Genomic DNA, 21,268 nt, shown 5'->3' with positions numbered 1-21,268 from the left:
AATTCAACCCCTAGCCCAGGAAATTCCATATGCCCCAGGTGCAGCCATAAAAAGAAAAGGAAAAAAAACACAAAACCTAGTTCTCCTTTGTTACCCATGAGGTCATAGGACAATCAGCTGACCTCTCTTGAGCCCATCCTTTCACACATGAAATTGTTAATGTACCAGCAAATCCTTCACTGAGTGATTGTGAGGATTAACGGTTATTAGGAAGTGAAGATGATTGGATTGCCATAAAGAGAGGCGCAAATATAACGTGTTCCATCCACGTAGAACCATCTAAAGCTAGAATATCTACCCATATGTTGGTATTTTCTGCTTCACTTAAGATGATATCATTTCCTCTGCAATTAAAAGTAATCAACGCAATGACATATAGAAAGATGTTCAACCTCACTAATAATAAAAGATGCATATTAAAATATCAAGAGACCGTTTTTCACTTAGCATGTTGGCAGAGATTCAAAAGGCAGATGACGCTCAGTGTTGGCGGGGGAAACAGGCTTCTTATATATAAACATTGTGGGTGGAAATATTAATTGATACAATATTTCTAGAAGACAATATGGCAAGACCTACCAAAAATTACTTAGATGCATATACACATATATATAAAGGCAATAATTATTAGTTACCAAAAAGTTGTACAAAAATATTTACTGCCACATTCCTTACAATTAAAATACAATTTTCCTTAAAAATTGGAAATAGCCAAAATGTTCTTTAACTGGAGACTGGTTAAATAAATAATGCCACATCCATATATTGAAATATAGGGAAGGGGTTTCCATTGTGGCCCAGCAGAAACTAATCCCACTAGTTTCCATGAGGATGCAGGTTTGATCCCTGGCCTCATTCAGAGGGTTAAGGATCCGGTGTTGCCATGAGCTGTGGTATAGGTCTTAGACGTGGCTCAGATCCGGCATTGCTGTGGCTGTGGTGTAGGCCGGCAGCTGTAGCTCTAATTCCACCCTAGCATGAAATAGAGAAGTTCTCTGGTAGCTTAGTGAGTTGAGGATCCAGGGTTGTCACTTGCTGTGGCTCAGGTCACTGCTATAGCACAGGTTTGATCCCTGGCCTAGGAAGCTCCACTTGCTGTGAGCATGGCCAAAAAAAAAAAAAAAAAAAATGGTACAATCCCATTGCTACAAGGAAAAAAATACAAATATTTTATAGCTACATTTCAGAAGTCAGAAAGGAAATACAATAGACTCAGTGGTTACCTCCCTGAAAGAGATGGGATGAAGGAGAGAAAAAAATTCAGTTGATGTCTAGAGGTGTGTTTTATTCAGAAGCATGTTCCACCTGAATGTCAAATGGTCAAACGTTTAAATTCAGCCGAGGAGTGAGGCTATACATAATTTTATGTTAAAGCTTTATCTTTGCAATTTTGTATTAAAACAATAGTGAAATTGTGAGGGCTGAAATAAAGAGCAGAAGGAGCTTTTCTGAACCATCAGCTTAAAGGGATTTTCCTCGACGCCTCCACTGCCAGTTCGTCTCATTGAAGAGGTGGCCACTTTCAAACAAGGTAGGTGAGAAGCGACACATTTTGAGGAAGGCCTCATTTTTCTCAAACAGTGTCTTTTTTTGGCTGTCCATGACATGCAGAAATTCCAGGGATCGAACCCAGCACCGTAGCAGCAACCCGAGCCACAGCAGTGACAATGCCAGATTCCTTAACCAACTTAGCCACCAGGGAACTCCTCCAACAGTGTCTTTTTTCTTCATTCTTTTTTTTTCTTTTCTTTTCCTTTTTAGGGCCGCACTCACGGCATATGGAGTTTCCCAGGCTAGGGGCAAAATCAGAACTATAGCTGCCAGCTACAGCCACAGCCACAGCAACGCAGGATCCAAGCCACATCTGTGACCTGCACCACAGCTCACGGCAACACCAGATGCTTAACCCACTGAGCGAGGCCAGGGACTGAACTCACAACCTCATAGTTTCTAGTCGGATTCGTTTCCGCTGCACCACGACAGGAACTCCTTTTTTCTTCATTCTTTTTACATTTTCCATTATGTCTGAATCAAGGCACCTTTATCATAGATGTTGCATGTGATCTGGGCAGGTCTCCTCCTTTTAAATGTGAAGGTGGTAAAGTTGACATCCTGTCTTTTATTCATCTTCACAGGATGTGAAGAATTCTCAGATGAGACTTTTTCTTGAAAGACGGTGGTCTAAATAGAATTAAACATTTAAAAATTAGAAAACAGTTCTGAAAGGTTGTTTGGTTTAATGTCAGGAATGTATTACAACAAATAATTCTATAAAATGAGATTAATGACACAATCTAATTATCTTCATCATTCAAGGTGCTGCATCAAATTACTGCAGAATTAAACATTTATTTCTCATGGTTCCAGAGGATGGAAGTCCAAGATCAAGGTGCCAGCAGGTTTATTGTCTGGTCAGAATCCTCTTCTTAGTTTGCAACAACAGTCTTCTTTTTTTTTTAAGAAATTTTTAGGGGCTCCCTGGTAGCTCAGCATGTTAGGGATTCAGCATTGTCACTGCTGTGGCTCTGGTTATAGCTGTGATGTGGGTTCAATGCCTGGTCCAGGAACTTCCACATGCCAAGAACATGGTCAAAAAAATGCAAAAACGAAATCTTTAGATTTACTCTTTTTAGTTACAAAAGCAATAGATGCACACTGCAAAAAGTCTAAAGAATAAAGAAAAACAAGGGGAACAGCATCGCCTATAACTCAAAAGAGACAGTCATGGCTAAGAATGTGGTACCTCCCTTCCAGCATTGCCTGTTTGGGTATAATGGAGAACAGAGATTAAACAATTTTTGTACTCTGACCTTTTTTATTTCACTGAACATTATAACATAGGTGTTTCTTAGGAGAGAACTTTAAACTGTTGATTTTTTGCTGCTTGCAGCAAAAAACTCTTTAGAAAAATGTCAGAAATGTTGCATGCTTGTTTTAGAATCCAGAGAGTCCAGAAAGTGGTGAGAATGTTTCCATTGTCAGTAGGCCAGAGGGCAGGGAAACTCTGTGGACAGCCTGGTGGCAGTGGCAGAGAGAGTAGGCAGCCAGCCTTGGGAGCACCTGGGACTCAGAAGTCCTGGCTGGAAGCTGATGGTACCAAAGCCTCTGACCTTCCACCTGATAGGCAACCCCCTACCAGCCTAGATTTTCTTCTTCTCACCAGCCAGGTTCAACCCTTTATCCTCGTCTTCAGGAGGCTCCATGCCTGCTCTGAAGCATCTGTAATCTTCCTGTTGACCAAGAGGGGTGTGGCTGCCGGCAAGAGTGAAGGGAACCCCTGGACCATTGTAGCAGTGGAAGAGGTGTTCTCAAATGCAAACCTAGAACTTGCATTTTCCTAGAACTCGTACTGCACATGTTAGTTCAGTTACTTAGGGCACCTTGCCAGGTGACCTAAAGGTCCTCCCTCAAGGCATGAGTGTCCCCACCCCAAGAGTGTCAGAGAACATAAGGGGGACAGTGGGGCCAGATGACTGTCTTCTTGCTGTGTCCTCATAGGGCTGAAGGCAAGCTGGCCCTCTGGTTCTCTTCTCACAAGGGCACCAATCCCACCCTCACAACCTCATTTGACCCTCCTTACATCTCAAAGGCCCCACCTCCATACGCCATCACACTGGGGGTTCAGGTTCCAAAACATGAATTGGTGGGGGGACCCGCTGAGTCCACAGCACTAATCTACTTTTTCATCTTGTTATTTTTTAGGTTTTCATAGTATTTTTGGTTCCCCAAAAGGAGTTGAAGATATCCTGTTTTTCACAAAGTTGTCTAGCTCGCATATTTCCACCTGTCATTCACATTGACAGCCATTCCCCCTCTTTATTTGACTATTCGAAAGTTCATAATTTTTGTGCATAAAATTAACAACCTTCACACATAGTGCAGCACTGTACTCCTGCAATAATAAAGGCACATCTTTACTGCACTAACTGGTTAAGATTCCAACATATAAGCACCAAAGAGATCCCCTTTCCAAGTAATATCTATAAACCTTGCCTCTATTTCAAAATGATTGTTTAATTAATAAATCTGAATATCACACCTTGATCATATCACTGGTTGCAATCAGACAATCGTTGATCCAGTTTGGCAAGGCCAGAAATGACAAAGTCAGCCTCAACTATCTGCACTTCCAAAGGCCAAGGCCAAAGCTGAGGCCAAGTATCAGGTCTGCGCAGAACACTAAGGCCAAAGCTGGCCTTCGGTGCATCTTGAACTTATTCTTGTCTACATTGTTTGATTCTTTTATAGGAAACATATATCTCTTTCATGATTGAACAGATATTTCTATTAAAATCACATACCAAAAAAACTAGCATTCATACATATATTCAATGGAATACTACCCAGTCATAAAAAAGAATTAAATGATGCCATTTGCAGCAACATGGATGCAACTAGAGATTCTCATATTCAGTAAAGTAAGTCAGAAAGAGAAAAACAAATGCCATCATGTGATATCACTTATATATGGAACCTAAAATATGGCATGAATGAACCTATCTATAAATCAGAAATAGACTCACAGACATGGAGGACAGACTTGCGGTTGCCAAGGGGGAGGGAGTGGGATGGACTGGGAGTCTGGGGTTAGTAGATGCAAAGTATTACATTTAGAATGGATAAGCAATGAGGTCCTGCTGAATAGCACAGGGAACAATACACAGTCTCTTGGGATAGAACATGATGGAAGATAGTGTGAGAAAAAGAGTGTATATATGTATGACTGGATCACTTTGCTGTATAGCAGAAATCGGCACAACACTGTAAAACAACTATACTTTAATTTTTAAAAAATAAAATAAAAAAAACTAGGAGTTCCCTTGTGGCACAGTGGAAACGAATCTGACTAGGAGCCATAAGGTTGCAGGTTCGATCCCTGGCCTTTCTCAGTGGGTTAAGGATCTGGTGTTGCTGTGAGCTATGGTGTAGATCACAGATGCGGCTTGGATCTGGTGTTTCTATGGCTGTAACATAGGCCAGCGGCTACAGCTCTGATCTGACCCCTAGCCTGTGAACCTCCATATGCCACAGGTACAGCCCTAAAAAGCAAAAAAACTCCCAAAAAATTGGCACTCCATCTTCAAAAAAAAATGAGTGGGAACACTGGATTTAACTTCTAAGTAGTTCCCAACCTTTTTGAATAGTGATTGTTTATTATTTCACCATGGATTCTACCCTCTGAGAGCTTGCAGTGACCCACCAGGTCTCCAGTGCAGAAGTTCCTGAGGGAGTCAGCAATTTCCCTATCATAGACTCCCCTCCGGCTACACTGAGATTTGAAGCAATGTAGAGGCAGGGTCTCAAGCACAGATCTGAGCCCCCATGCAAAGCTTGCTAGGACCTCTTTTACTGACAAGATAAAGCCTAAACCTTGGGGTAACCCTTAGCATCTTCCGAAAAATGTCCCCATCCTACCTTTACAGTGCATCTCAGGCCACCCTTCCCCTGTTAACCGTGCTCCTGGCACCCTGGACTCTGCTCCTCTGTTCCCTTTACCTCAAGGACTCTTCCTGATGAACTTGTACTTACCCTTCAGTATCCAGCGTCAACATTGGCCTTTCCATAAAGTCCTCTGCCCACATGTTCCAGCAGAATTCATCTGTCCTTGCTGCCAGTATAGACAGTGTACCCTACCCTCACCCCACCCTCCCACCCCCACCCAGTCTGCAGATTCTTGGAGGCAGTTCCTACATTATTGTCACCCTTCGTCCCAAGCCCCCTGCAGGGAACAGATACTTTTTTCTGGCAAGCAGAAGGATCTTAGCAAATGGTGAAAGACAGAATGGCTGGAAGAGTATAATTAGTCCCAAATTTTTATGTAAAGTTTATGCCCACCCTTTGGTTTTCACAGGAAAGTTCTGAAGATACTGATCACTGGACCATTAGTTTTCAAGCCCCATTCTCCTGAGGCTCCAAGTTCCCGGCAGCCACAGGGGGCAGCTGTGGGGTCCCAGGAGGAGTAGCGGACTCAAAAAACCAACAGACTCAGCCACTTATTACAGCACAGACCCTCGCTGGTCTTTACATGCAGGTTCCTTGGGAGAGTGCGTTTGTAAGGGGGGAAATGCCTGCCAGGAAGAGGATGAAAACCACTACCTTAGGCCAACAGGCCACTATTGGATAAGCAGGTCCAATCTGAGAAGTTCACCTGTAAATCGAGAATGTCACCGCAATAAAAAGTACTGGTTTGGGGCTTCCTCCAAAACCAGCTGTGGGTTCTTGGGCAAGCCTTTGTTTCAGTCTCCCCTCCCCCATCACACTGCCTGCCATCTGTGTGTGATGTGGGGAGGGGGACTTGAGACATAACAAAGTTTGTAAACTGCACTAATGTTTTGTTTTGTTTTGTTTTGTTTTGTCTTTTGTACTTTCTAGGGCCATACCCTCGGCATATGGAGGTTCCCAGGCTAGGGGTCTAATTGGAGCTGTAGCCACCAGCCTACACCACAGCACAGCAATGTGGGATCCAAGCCGCGTCTGCGACCTACACCACAGCTCACGGCAATGCTGGATCCTTAACCCACTGAGCAAGGCCAGGGATTGAACCCGCACCCTCATGGATGCTAGTCGGGTTCGTTAACCGCTGAGCCACTACGGGAACTCCGGTAAACACTATTTTGACTTCTTTCCCCATAGATCAGTTTTGCCTGCTTTTTTTAATCAAATTTTATTATTTTAATTGAAGTATAGTTGATTTACAATGTTGTGTTAATTTCTGGTGTACAGCAAAGTAATTCAGTTATATATATACTTTTTCATATTCTTTTCCATTATAGTTTATTACAAGATACTGAATATAGTTCCCTGTGCTATCCAGTGGGACCTGGTTGTTTATCTATTTTATATATAGTGGTGTGTGTCTGCTAATCCCAAACGCTTAATTTATTCCTCCTCCCCCTTTCCCCTTTGGTAACCACACATTTGTTTTCTACGTTTGTGAGTTTGTTTCTGTTCTGTAAATGAGTTCATTTGTATCATTTTTTTAGATTCCACATATAAATGATATTGTATGATATTTGTCTATTTCTGACTTACCTCACTTAGTATGATTATCTCTAGGTCCAAACATATTACTGCAAATGGCAATATTTCATTTTTTTTATGGCTGAGTAGTGTTCCAGTGTGTGTATATGTGTGTGTGTGTATATATATATACCACATCTTCTTTATCCATTCATTTGTCAATGGACATTTAGGTTGCTTCCATGTCTTGGCTATTGTGAATAGCGCTGCTCTGAACATAGGGGTGCATGTATCTTTTCAAATTAGAGTTTTTGCTCAGGAGTGGTATTGCTAGATCACATGATAGCTCTATTTTTAGTTTTTTAAGGAACCTCCAAAATGTTTTCCACAGTGACGGCATCAATTTACATTGATTCCACCAATAGTGGAGGAGAATTCCACTTTCTCTACAGCCTCCCCAGCATTTATTATTTGTAGACTTTTTGATGATGGCCATTCTGATCAGTGGTACCTCACTGTAGTTTTGATTTGCATTTATCTAATAAATAGCAATGCTAAGCATCTTTTCATGGGCCCATTGACCATCTGGACGTCTTTGGAGAAATGTCTCTTTAGGACTTCTGCCCATTTTTTGATTGAGTTGTTTGGGGTTTTTTGTTATTGAGTTGTATGAGCTGTTTATTTTGGAAACTAAGCCCCTGTTGGTCCAGTTTTGCCTGCTTTTAAACTTCATACAAGTTGAATCCTAGAATGTGTTCTGTGTCTGTCTCCTTTCTTTTAACCTAGTATCTGAAATTCCATCCATGCTTCTGTGTGCTTTCCTCAGTTGTTGAAACAGTCAAATAAAATATCAGGGAGGAAAAGAATTTTGAAAGCATAAAAAACAAAAATGGAAGTTCTTATTGTGGTTCAGCAGGTTTAAGAACCCGACCTAGTGTCTGGGAGGATGCGGGTTCTTTGATCCTTGACCTCACTCAGTGGGTTAAGGATACGGCATTGCTGTGGCTGTGGTGTAGGCCTGCAGCTGCAGCTCCAATTCACCCTTAGCCTGAGAACTTCCATATGCTTCAGGTGCGACCTTAATAAGAAAACAAGAAAACAAAAACGAAAAAGTATAGTATTATTAGCTGAGTCTGGCAATCTGTGGGCCATAAGCTCCTTGAGAGCAAAAATCATATCTTACTCATTTTTTTTTTTTTTTTGTATTTGGATCCCTTAAAATTACGCTCACAATCAGGATCAACAAATATCAGTTGAATTGAAAATTATTATTGTTGCATAGACCATCTGACCTTTTACATCCCATGTTTTAATTTGTTTTTTTTTTTAATCCACAGCCTAAATGCCTCACCCCCTATCTCCCCAACACAGGCCCACCTGGAAGGACTCTGCCCTTTGTCTTTGCTTTCTGGGCTGTGCCCCGGGGTCTGTCCCCGTTTTCAGCTGTCTTGCTTCCCTCTCCAGATGCTAGGATGACTCACTGGGGTGGAGAGAAGGGAGCTGGAAAGGAGTGGGGTGAGTGACTCAAAGGCCTAGACAGAAAACTGTCAGGAGAGGATCCTGGCTGGGCCAGGAGAAGAGCTGGAAGAAGCCTAGATTTGGTGGTCAGACAGGAGACAGGGGCAGGTCCAGGGGGGTAGGGGGCACCCATCCCTGGCCTGGGCTCCAGACACGAGTGCCTCTGCCGCCACCGGGGAGCCCCTTCGTCTAGCTCTGAACCCCACCACCTTCCCTCCTGGATGGGCACCGCGGCCAAGTTCAGAGCTCACCCCAGCTGTCAGGACACACTGTCACTCCAGCTGTTCCTGAGCAATGGATTCCTGTTGCCAAGATATGGATTTGGTTTTAATAACAGTTAGTGCAAACACTGTAAATTTACTGCTGCGAGAGAGAGTTTTTGAAAACGTCCACTCTGGCTATAATTTTTCAGCCGCGCCAGCTGTTTGTGCTCAGCTCATACCTGACATGGTGCTTTGAAATAGCAATCACTGTATTTATAAGAAGGCGAGGACTCATAAATATGTCACAAGTGGAATATACAACGCCATATTTCACCATTTTCTATTTTAAAATTGTGAGTTATGGCTGCAGAAATGCACGCCCATTAAAGGTGATATGATGTATTTTCTGCCCTGTTCAGGAGTCCATCCATCATCCAGACAATAAAGAAAACCGCACTTACTTTTTTCCTGTCGTCTGTAATTTATGATCCCCAAAAAGCTGTAACCTTTTGGCAGGCTTTGCAGAAACCACTGCACTGTTAGCAACTAAATAACCTTTTATAAGGTTTTAAATGTGTTGCTACAGTCTCAATGCACTTGCTGTATTGATCCAGAAGATCTTGGGGGGGTGGGGGGAAGGAGTGGAAGGAATGGAAGAAGATGATCTATAACCAGATCAATAACGGCATATAGATTGTTGAAAGATGCTTCTAATGATTTTTGCCAGCCATCATCTTTCAGCACGCCACGCCCTATCTCTTAGGCTTGGGTCTTGGCTGGAATTGATTGACCTTGCTTTTTTGCTCCCTCCCTCCCTCTTGTTGAGCCGCCAGACAGGGGAGACGCAGAATGAATTGGCCACCGCAGGCTATTTGCAGAAAAGCTCTGAGAATCATAGGGCTGGAAGCTCTGAGAATCGTCGAGACTATCTCAGCACCCAGATGAGGAAACTGAGGCCAGCCAAGAGGCTGTGACTTGCCCAAGGTCAAGCGGCAATTCGGGAGCAGAGCTCGGAGGTGGATTCCTGGTTTTCAGTCCAATCTACCATCTCATGTTTGCCCCAAGGAAGAGGGTGTGCCAGGAGCCGCTGAATGCATTCCTGATGAGATCGCAGACCCAATAAATCTGCCTGACAATGAAAAGATGTGGGAAGATGGTGAGCTTGGGAATCCGACAGAACCGGGCTGAATCCGGACCCCGCCTCTTCTTCCGGTAACTGGTAACTAGCCTAGCTGTGTCTCTGCTACTCCACCTGCAAGACGGCAGTCATAGTCCACCTAGTAAGGTGGTGGAGAAGATCAGATCTGGTGTCAGGCGATGCCAAGCCCAAAGCTTGCATGTGACCTGGCTCCTGCCCTGCCCCCTTCAGCCTCCTCTCATCGCCAGCATTTTCTGGGTCTGCCTCCCTCTCCCTCTGCTCTGCCTTAGCCTCTAGGACAATGGTGATGGAAACCATCAGGAAAGAGGCAGCTATGGAAGAAAGCTGGATGATCTTTTTCAACCACAAAATCTTTGGTGCGGAGGCGTTACCTTAATTGTCAACGATGAAGGCAGCTGAGGGGAAAGACAAAACTAAGCACAAGGGAAGCCAAGTTCCTGGAGCTTGGAGACCACGCCTGGTCAGTTCCCTCTGAAAGGGCCCACAAGAGGCCATGGGTAATTGGGCTTTTAACATTATATTCTTGGTAGGGAACATTTGCAGGGAGGAAAAAAAAAGTCCTTGTGAAGCAACTGGACTGTGGTGCGCTGGCTGTGTCACAAAGGACTCTCCCGCCAGACAGGCCTGCATTCTCAAAAGCAGCACTTTCCGCCCCAGGAACATGCTGCTTGGGGGGAGGATGAATAAACGGTCGGCAGGACAAATCCAGCTCCTGCCTCTGTCTGCAAATAAATTTTGCAAGAACACAACCACGCCCATTCGATTATGTATTGTCCACGGCGGCTTTCAACTACAAGTGCAGACGAGAGCAGTGGTCCCTCTGTGTCCAAGGGTCATGGTTCCAGGAACCCCCTCAGATGCTACTATCCTCCAATGCTCAATTCCCTTATATACAATGGCATAATATCTGCATAGAACCTACACACTTCCTCCCTCATCTTTAGATTGCTTATACTACCTAATGCTATACAAATCTTTGCCTGTCAATGACAAATTCAAGTTTTGCTTTTTAGAACTTTCTAGAATCTTTTCTCCAAATGTTGTCCATCTCTGAGGATACAAAAACCTAATGGATAAGAAAGGTCAACTGTAGTTCTGATAGAAATCAAAAGACACATCAAGCCTAAAACAGTTTCCAGCTAGCCCTTTCTCCCCCCAAAAGCTCCAAATCCCTGTGCTGAGGTCCACTCAGCACTGCCACAAGCCAGAGGGCTTCCCAGGAGCACGTGATCCATAAGTACATGAGCAGGGATTTAGAGTTTACAAAGTACTTTCACAGAGGTGATCTTGAGGAAAACTCCCAGCAACCTGTGAGCTGGAGAGTCTGATTCAGAGGCACATACTGAGACCCAGGGACCAGAGGACTTGCCCAAGTCCCCAGGGATGGTCAAAGACAGAGATGAGACCTGAGCCCAAGCTGAGAGGCCCAACCTCCCTCTATTGCACGCCCCTCCAGGGCCCCAGACAACCAGCTAAGGACCTGGGCAAGTCACTGGGCCCCCCTGGACCTTAGTTTCCTTACATCCAAAATGAACAGTCAATAAAACACTCATTTTGAAAGATGCTAAGGGGAGTTCCCGTTGTGGCTCAGCAGGTTAAGAACCTGACATAGTGTCCGTGAAGATGCTGGTTCAATCCCTGGTCTCGCTCCGTGGGTTAAGGATCCAGCATTGCCATGAGCTGCAGTGTAAATCGAAGATGTGGCTCAGATCTGGCATTGCTGTGGCTGTAGTGTAGGCCCGCGGCTACAGCTCCCATCACTCCCAAACTCTCGTGTTGCAGGTTCGCCTTAAAAGGGAAAAGAAAAAAAAAAGATGCTAAGGGACTCTTAGCAAGCACCCTGTGAAGTAATTCCCAGGGGGAAACATCCCAGCTCCTACACCCAGTCTGATCCACACATGGACAGGCCATCAGAGAAGCTAGTGTGGCAGGCCCAGAGTAGGGATGAGGAGGAGGGGGAGCCCAACTCTGTGGACTGGCTCCCCTAAAACCCTGGACCCCCAGATCATGTTAGAGCACGGAAAGGCTAAAGTGGGCCCAGAGAGGCTGCCCACACACACAGGACTGCTCTCCAGCTCCTAGGCATTCTGCCCGAGACAGGGTGTCTGCAAGATGGTAAAAGCCCCTGCTGCCCCATATACTTCTGGGGTAGGGTGGGTCAGGGCAGGTAATAACAGGGAAAAGAGCTGTCACCCCTTTGTCATATGCCCTGCGATCTCTCTGTGTCTCCCTCTCCCTCTTCCTGGTCTCTCCCAGAGCACCACCCCCCCAGATCATTATTAACATTATAAATAAAAACGAGAGGCAAGTTATTAAATGTAAAATATGCAGTTCCTCCCAGAACTCGCTGGGCAGTTCATAAACGTGACGGCTTAATTTTGCTGCTGATCCAGGCAGCTGATGAAGCATCGCCAGCTCGTGGGCTAATTGAAGCTGTTAACAAAGTGGAGGAGAAAGATGATCACAGCGGGGTTGGGGGGGTTCCTCTCCCGCCTGAAGGGAGCAGGGGGCAGCCCGACAGAGACAGAGTTCTCCACCTGAACCTCCATCTGGAGCTGCTTGAAAGACCAAGGGACTTCCCTGAGTCTCCTGTGGAGACAAGCAGCTTCAAACACAGCTTGGGGAGTTCCCGTCATGGCACAGCAGAAGCAAATCTGACTAGGAACCATGAGGTTGCAGGTTCGATCCCTGGCCTCTCTCAGTGGGTTAAGGATCTGGTGTTGCTGTGGCTGTGGTGCAGGCCTGCAGCTGTAGCTCAGACTGGACCCCTATCCTGGGTGTGGCCCCAAAAAGCAAAAATAAATAAATAAATAAATAAATAAATAAATAAAGCACAACTTGGGGTAGAGTCTACACAGGGTTGGTTTTAGCACAATCAGAGAGATTCTGGCTCTCAGATCCCAGGTTAGGTGGAAACCACCCAAATGTCCATCAACAGATGAATGGATAAACAAATTGTAGCCAATCCATACAACGGAATATCATTCAGGCATGAAAGATAAAAGAGAATAAAGTATTGATGATGCTACAATGTGGCTAATCCTTGAACATTGAGTGAAAGAAGCCAGGTGCAAAGGTCACATCCTGGAGGATTCTATTCATTTGAAATGTCCAGAACAGGTAAAGCCATAGAGACAGAGAGCAAATGAGTGATGGCCAGGGGTTGGGGGAGGAGACAGTGGGAAGTGCTGACTTCTTGGATACAGGTATTTTGGGCAGTGATGGAAAGGTTTGGGAGCAAGATAGAAGTGGTAGTCACATGATATTGTGAATTACTAAATGCTACAGAATTGTTCTCTTTGGAGTTCCCTTGTGGCTCAGGACTGATGCGATGTTGGAGGAATCACAGAGTTTTGGACACTGAGAGCCCAGGGTCCTGAGTTCTAGGAAGGACCATTGGCCAAGTCTATGAGCCATTTAGAAGTCACTTAAATATTTTGGCTTTAGTTTCCTTCTTTTGAAGGAGGGAGACTTAACTTTATATTCCTCAGACATCCCTTCTGGTTTAAAAGTCTGCTACTGAGCTAAATTAAAAGACAAACAGGAAATGTATTTTTCATTGTTATGTCAGAAGATGGATGTTCTTAATATGTAAAGGGGCTTTTAAAAATCAATAGGAAAGGAGTTCCCGCTGTGGCACAGCATGATCCACAGCATCTCTGCAGTGCCAGGACGAGGGTTCTATCTCAAACCCCACACCATGGCTTAAAGGATCCAGCACTGTGGGAGCTGCAGTGTAGGTCATAGCTGCACCTCAGATCTGATCCCTGGCCTGGGAACTCGATATGCTTTGGGTGGCCAAAACAGAAAAAAAAATTTAGGAAAAAGAGGAATATTCCAAAAGGAAAAAAAAATAGATAAATAACACAGGATTTTTTACAAAGATTTTCCCATTAACTATAATAAGGAAAAATTAAAAACAGCCTAAATTCAAAGCAAGAAAAGTTCTTGTCCTAATCACAGCAGTCATATTACTAGTCATTGCAAATATATTTCTTCATAATATTTAATAATAAAGTGTTTATAATAAAAGAGGAAAAATTCAGATTTCCAGTTTTATGTCTTATTTGTCTAAAAAAAAAAAAAAAGACAGTTATAGGTAGATGATACATAGGCTAGAAGGATATGCACCCAAAAGTTAACAGTGGTTATCTCTGAGTGTAGGTTGATAATTTTATTTCTCCTTTATACTTTTATGTTTTTCTGAATTTCCATAATGAGGACATTATTTTCTAATTTAGAAAAAAAATGTTTAATCTATGATGCAACAGAATAGCAAATTCAGGGTTTTACATTCAGCTCCATTAAAATTTCATTCTGGTACCAAAGTGATAAAAACCTTCACCACAATAAATTTTCAAAGGTTATTAAAAATGCCCTTTATTATTCTGCAACTGTTTCTCTAGGACAGCATCTGTCTCACTCAATTGTTGATTAACCTACATAAATTCTCAACTATTCATAAAATGTCTTGAGGACAGGAATCTAGCCAAATTTATTCCCAGCACCAAATACCATAATAGGTGTTTAGAAGATGTTGGTTGACTCGAGGGCAAGAACTGGGAGATTAGCGGTCTGGGAGAAATTGAGCAAGAGGCAAGAGAAAGTGAAATGATTATATATAGAGAGAGAAGGAGAGAGAGAGTTCGTATTGTGGCTCAGTGGGTTAAGAACCAACTAGTCCATGAGGATATGGGTTTGATCCTTGGCCTCACTCAGTGGGTCAAATGATCTGGCATTGACACGAGCTGCAGCATAGGTCGAAAATGCCACTCAGATCCCAAGTTGCTGTGCCTGTGGTATAGGCCGGCAGCTGCAGCTCTGATTCATCCCCTAGCCTGGGAATTTCCATATGCCTCAGGTTCAGCCCTAAAAAAGAAAAAAGAAAGCGAGATGAGGAGCCATGCAGAATGGGTAGCTGTGGGCAATTTGTCAGTTCGTTCATCTATATAATGAACACGCCAACAATGAAGATACTGACTTCAACAGGACTCAGAGCCTCGAAGTTAAGGGATAGAGACAGACATGCAAAAAAGAAAAAGAAAAAAAAAAAAAGAGTTTCTGTCGTGGCCCAGTGGAAACAAATCTGACCAGGAACCATGAAGTTGCAGGTTTGATCCCTGGCCTCGCACAGTGGGTGAAGGATCCGGTGTTGCCATGAGCTGTGGTGTAGGTCGCAGGCGAGGCTCAGATCCGGCATTGCTGTGGCTGTGGCATAGGCCATCAGCTGTAGCACCGATCAGACCCCTAGCCCTGGAACCTCCATATGCCATGGGTGAGGCCCTAAAAGAAAAAAAAGACAAAAAAAAAAATGGGAACAAAATAAAATAACAATGCCTCAACAGGGAGAACAAAGGAAAGCTGCTCATCCTGCTGGCACTGGAGGGCAGGGAGAGAAGCAGGGAGAAGGGATGGGACTATGAGGACAGTCTTAGAGGGACATGGAGAAGGAGGGCAGTGATCAGAACTGAAGCTGGGATGCTGAAGAAGAAGCTGGTCATGAAGGATGGCACAGATGAGAATACCAATCTACATCCTTCACCATCATCCACACAAAGCTCACAGGTGGGGAGCTGAGGCACGGGGAACATGCCCACCTTCTCAGAAGGGTTTCTACTGCACTTGGACCTGGGTGGGCATCCTAGCAACTGAGCCCATCACACTTCCACTGTGACCAATGTCCTGGACTTCAATGCCCTGCAGGAATCCCATTCCCCACTCCACCATGAATACCGGCTGGGGGTACACGCCCAGCTCCATGTCAAAATTATTTTAACCTTGAGAGAAGACAGCCCTCAAACTGTGGAGCCTATAACCACACACCCTGCACCAACAAGTCCATCACCTACTGGTAGTAGAGGATGGGTCTCGCCTCCTGCATGCCTCCCTGGTTTTTACATGGGATGACCCTCCCTGTTAGCTGGTGAGCCATCTCCCAAGGAACACACTGAAAACACACACAGTCTCCGGAGTACAAGGGGGCGGGGTGGGGGGGTGGGGTTCCATCCCAGGAAATGCCAGCATTTCCCTCAATGTCGTCATTGCCGGCTCTGATCTGGAATGCATTATTTGACCTCGGGCAACTATAAATTAATGTTGTCTTCAAGCTGAGCTTCTCAGCAAGGTAACAAAATGTTGACATCAGCCTGAAAGTCAAATTAGGCTCTGCATTATGTAGTGTGACCTAAAGTGTTGACACCCTGGCCGTGTGCTTTTCAAGCTTGAGGACAGCACATGGTGGGAACTGCACTCGTGACTTCAGCTGCTTCCCAGAAAGTTCCTGGACCGCCAAGAATCCTCAGGGAGCAAATCTGTGATGTTGCCTCAGCCTCTAGCAGGAAAAGTGGATGATGCGTTCTTTCTTCACACCAGGGCTGACTCTCTACCATGTGCCTGTCACTGTGATGGGTCCTTGCAGGTGACAAACAACAGACGTAGATCCCAAATCTTCCCAGGATGACTGTGTCTAGCTGCCACCCCATAGCTCTCCTCCCTCTCCCAGCCAAGTTGGTTTTACCACGAATCCTCTCCTCCATACCTCCCTATTACCCCGCAGTCCACAGCAGGCTGCCTCTGCCCCCACCTCTCCATGGAAACTGCATCCACTGAGGACAACATAAATCTCACCCAATGACAGGGCTCAAGGCTGTGGTTACCCAGCCTCCTTCTAAAGTTCATGCTGTTGATGCATCACTTTCTGAAATCCTTCTCCCTCTCAAGTGTTACTATTCCCTTATGGTTTTCACCAAACCTTCTGACATACAATTCACCTTAAATAATTATTAGAGAAATGCAAATCAAAACTACTATGAGATACCACCTTACACTAGCCAAAATGGCCATGATTAAAAAGTTTACAAAGAATTTAAATGCTGGAGAGGGTGTCGAGAAAAGGGAACCCTCCTACACTGTCGGTAGGAATGTACAGTGGTGCAACAACTGTGGAAAACAGTATGGAGGTTCCTCAAAACTTAAAATAGAACTACCATATGATCCAATAAACCTATTCCTGGGCATATATCCAGAGAAAACCGTAACTAGAAAAGATCCATGCACCCCAATATTCATTGCAACACTATTTACGATAGCCAAGACATGAAAACAACCTAAATGTTTATCAACAGAGGAATGGATAAAGAAGATGTGGGTACATGTATACAATGGCATATTTCTCAGCCATAAAAAAAGAACGAAATAATGCACTTGCAGCAACAGGGATGGACCTAGAAATTATCACACTAAGTGAAGTTAGACAGTGAAAGACAAACATCATATGATATTACCTATATGTGGAATCTTTTTTTAAAAAAGGATACAAATGGACTTATTTGCAGAACAGAGACAGACTCAAAGACTTTGAAAAACTTATGGTTACCAAAGGGGACCGGTTATGGGGAGGATGGACTGGGAGTTTGGGATTGCCATATGCACACTGAGGTATATGGAATGACTAGCCAAATGGGACCTGCTGTACAGCAGAGAACTCTACCCAATATTCTGTAATAATCTATGTGGGAAAAAAATCTGAAAGAGAACGTTTACATGTATATATATACATGACTGGGTTGCTTTGCTGTATAGCAGAAATGATCACAGCCTTGTAAATTAACCATACTTCAATAAAATTTGGGGGGAAAAAAGAATTAGGCGTTCCTGTCATGGCTCAGCAGTAACGAACCCGACTAGTATCCATGAGGAAGCAGGTTGGATCCCTGGCCTCATTCAGTGGGCTAAGGATTAGGCGTTGTGGAAGGGTGTGGCGTAGGTCACAGATGTGACTCGGATCCTGTGTTGATGTCACTGTGGTGTAAACTCCACATGGAAGTTCCCAGGCCAGGGGTCGATTCAGAGCTACAGCCGCCAGCCTACACCACAACCATAGCAACAAAGGATCCAAGCCATGTCTTCCACCTACGCCACAGCTTGTGACAATGCTGGATCCTTAACCCACTGAGTGAGGTCGGTAACTGAACCCACATCCCTCTGGATACTTGTAGGGTTCTTAATCTGCTGAGCCACATCAACAACTCCTGTTTTTTGTCTCAATGACATTTTTATTTTTCTATCTTGCACTGCCACGAGATAACTAGAACCATGACTTCCATTTCACAATTTACTCAGTGATTACATGTGCATTTGAGAGTTGAGGCATGGATCCTGCTGTCATAATTTTTTTCCCATCTGGAAAGTCGGAGGGAGGTTGTGTTCATGCTCCCTGCGACTGTGGCCTTCCAAGGTCATGGTTTGCCAGCTCGCTCTCCCATGCACCTCCCAGCCCACTAAGGGCAGTCAATCATGCCCTTGGAGTGGGCACCGTTAAGAACTAAAACCAGCTGCGCTCAAGGGCCCCCAGGATCCAGCAGGAAGGACCCTCTTGCCTTGGCCACGCTAAAACGTCCTCTTCCAAATGTCCTTGAGAAGCCAAAGCCCTGGCTCTGAAAGGAGGCTGCTGACTCAAAGCATGGAGAAGGGCTTTTCAGAAGTGGCATGAGAGAGAAGTGGGGGTGGGTGGAAGAGCCACGAAGAAGCCCAGTGCCTAATGTTATGTTTTAAACCACATGCCTTTTTCCAGACTGGGTTATTAAATTAATTCAGAACTTATGCTCACACTTAAAAGATTTCTGTCATATTTTATGAACACGATGATCTCAGAGTAATTTGCACTGGAAATGTGTCATATTAAATCAGGGGCACTAATAAACTTTATGACTTAAACTCCACATGGATCAGACGAGGCAGATAAACCATCCTACTTTTGCACTCATATTCCTGCCATTGAAATACAGTTCCTCCTATGGGAAAATATAAATAAACTTGATAACACTCCGGCTGCCCCACCATGCACATACCCGCCAGGCTGGAGGCATCACCTGCCGGTCCTGCCCTGCCACACGGAAGCTTGTGATGCGGGTGGGATGAGTTGACTCAGGCAGAGATATTTCTTAGGGGTTTTAAAACACTTTGACTCCCCATGGCTTTATGACCTTCCATTCACACCAGCATGGCCTTAAAGCTGGGCTGTGTGTAACTGCTCAGAAGTGTTTTACAGGTACAAGTGTGGTGTAAAAAGTGCTGGATGGTGAGTTACGACCCCTGAGTCCTTCTGGTTCCTCTACCAGCTGGCTCTGGGATCTGAGCACAAATCAGACAGGACAGTATAACAGAAAGAGCCCAGGCCCTGGAATCAAAGGTCTATTTCCACTTCACAGATGTTTTTTGAAAGCCTAACATGATCCAGGCCTTGTGCAAGGCACTAACAATTCAAGAATGAGTAAGAATTCAATTAGGGAGTTCCCACTGTGATGCAACAGGATTGGCTGCGTCTCTGGACACAGGTTCAATCCCCTGACCAGCACAGTGGGTTAAGTGTGTTAAGGATCTGGTGTTGCCACAACTGCATCTCAGATCTGATCCCTGGCCTGGGAGCTCCATGTGCTGTGGGGTGGCCAAAAAAAAAAAAAGGTCAATTAGAATTCCAACAGGATTATTTGGTAAACTAAATTAAATTATTATAAAATAGGTGCAGATGGGTACCAGTCTACAGAAACACTCTGTGATTCTTTTAAAATTCATATAAATAAATAAATGTCTGAAAATAGCCAAGGAAATTCAGAAGAGTGAGGCAGGACTTGCCTCACCAGATATTAAATACAAAATTGATATAGTCAAAGTGATGTGGTGTCGACAGGCTTCTATGTAAACTTCCAGCCAACAAACCTGTGGATGTGGGAGTGAGGAAGAAAAGAAGAGAAATGACTGAAAGTCTGGATTTGGATCACGTTGACCTCCCAGGAGTCCTCAGCACAAGCAGCCAAACATCTGCCTTCCCTACTACACAAGGAAGCTGGAAGTCTTTTCTCTGAAAAAGAAAAGTGAAGCCAAAGAGGTTCTAAATTGAGCGGGACAGGTTCGTCAGAGGACAAGAACAAGGCAAACAGTGAAAATAAGGGAATTCCATGAAACTCTACTCTTTACATATGATGGACCCTCTGCCCTTTACTGCTCTATTTCCAGAACTCACGTAGCCAAGTGCACCCTCACACACTCAACAGAATTCTAAAGCAGGAGACTGGATGGCACTTCTCTGTCATGAAACAAATGACCCTCATATACTGACACTAAAGAAATACAACAAAAAGGATCGCTGGCAACCAGCTCCTCTCCTCCTCCAGTAGACCCCCTCTCCCATTCACGAACAATTCCAATTAAACATAGACAAAGAGCCAAGGATCATCAGACCCTTAAGGAAATCCTTTTCATGGAAAATACAATGGAAAGTAAACACAAAACAACAAATTTAGAAAGAAAATAGACAAAGCAATAACATTCTCAGAGAGATGATTTAAATAGTAAAATGCCATTAAAAAGGCATTAGTGCTATTAATGCCCTACTTGAAAACAAGAAAGAGTTCTTATCAATTAAGATTGATAACCAAAATAACATTATTTAAAGAATTAAAAGGTAAGAAAGTCTCCCATAAGTTATAACTAAATGACAATAGAGTATAAAATAGAAGTATAAAAGCTATGAAAACTTGTTGTAAACCCAAAGAGTAAAAATCCAAATAATAAGAATTTCATAAGAATAGAAGAGAAAAACTCATGGGAAAGAAATTATCAATGGAAAAATTAAATTAAAGGGAATGTGCATATATATACGTATAACTGGCTTACTTTGCTGTACAGCAAAGATTGGCACAACATTGTAAATCAATTACACTTTAATTTAAAAAAAGAAAAAAAATTAAATTTCCTAGAACTGAAGGACATGGGATTCTCCAAATGACTGGCATAATGAATGAAAAAAAAAGATCCCATTTGTATGATATTTCTAAAGACAGCAAGTCTCTAGGAACAGAAAGTAGATCAGTGACTGCCTGGGACCAAGGATGGGAGTAGAGATTGGCTTGAAATGGGCACCAGGAGACTTTGGGGGTGTTGGAAATATTCTAAAACTGGTTTGTAGTGACGGTTGCACAACTGTATAAATTTGCTAAACTCAGAGTTCCCTGGTGGCCTAGAGGTTAAGGATTCAATGTTGTCACTGCTATGATTTCAGGTCAGTCCCTGGCCTGGGAACTTCCTCATGCCACAGGTGCAGTTTAAAAATAAATAAATAAATAAATAAATAATTTTAAAATAAATAAATGTACTAAATTCATCAATATGGACAATTAAAATAGGTGAATTTTATGGTAGGTAAATTACATATCAATAAATCTGTTTATATTTTAAAAAAATAAAGTGGCATTCACAATAGCCAAGACAGGAAAACAACCTAGATGTCCATCGACAGATAAATGGATTAAAAAGATAAGGTACAGGAGTTCCCGTCGTGGCGCAGTGGTTAACGAATCCGACTAGGAGCCATGAGGTTGCGGGTTCGGTCCCTGCCCTTGCTCAGTGGGTTGACGATCCGGCGTTGCCG

This window comes from Sus scrofa, chromosome 15 (assembly GCF_000003025.6).
Source record: "Sus scrofa isolate TJ Tabasco breed Duroc chromosome 15, Sscrofa11.1, whole genome shotgun sequence".
NCBI classification, from domain to species: domain Eukaryota; kingdom Metazoa; phylum Chordata; class Mammalia; order Artiodactyla; family Suidae; genus Sus; species Sus scrofa.
The sequence above is the reverse complement of the archived record's forward strand: the minus strand, read 5'-3'. Positions refer to the sequence as shown.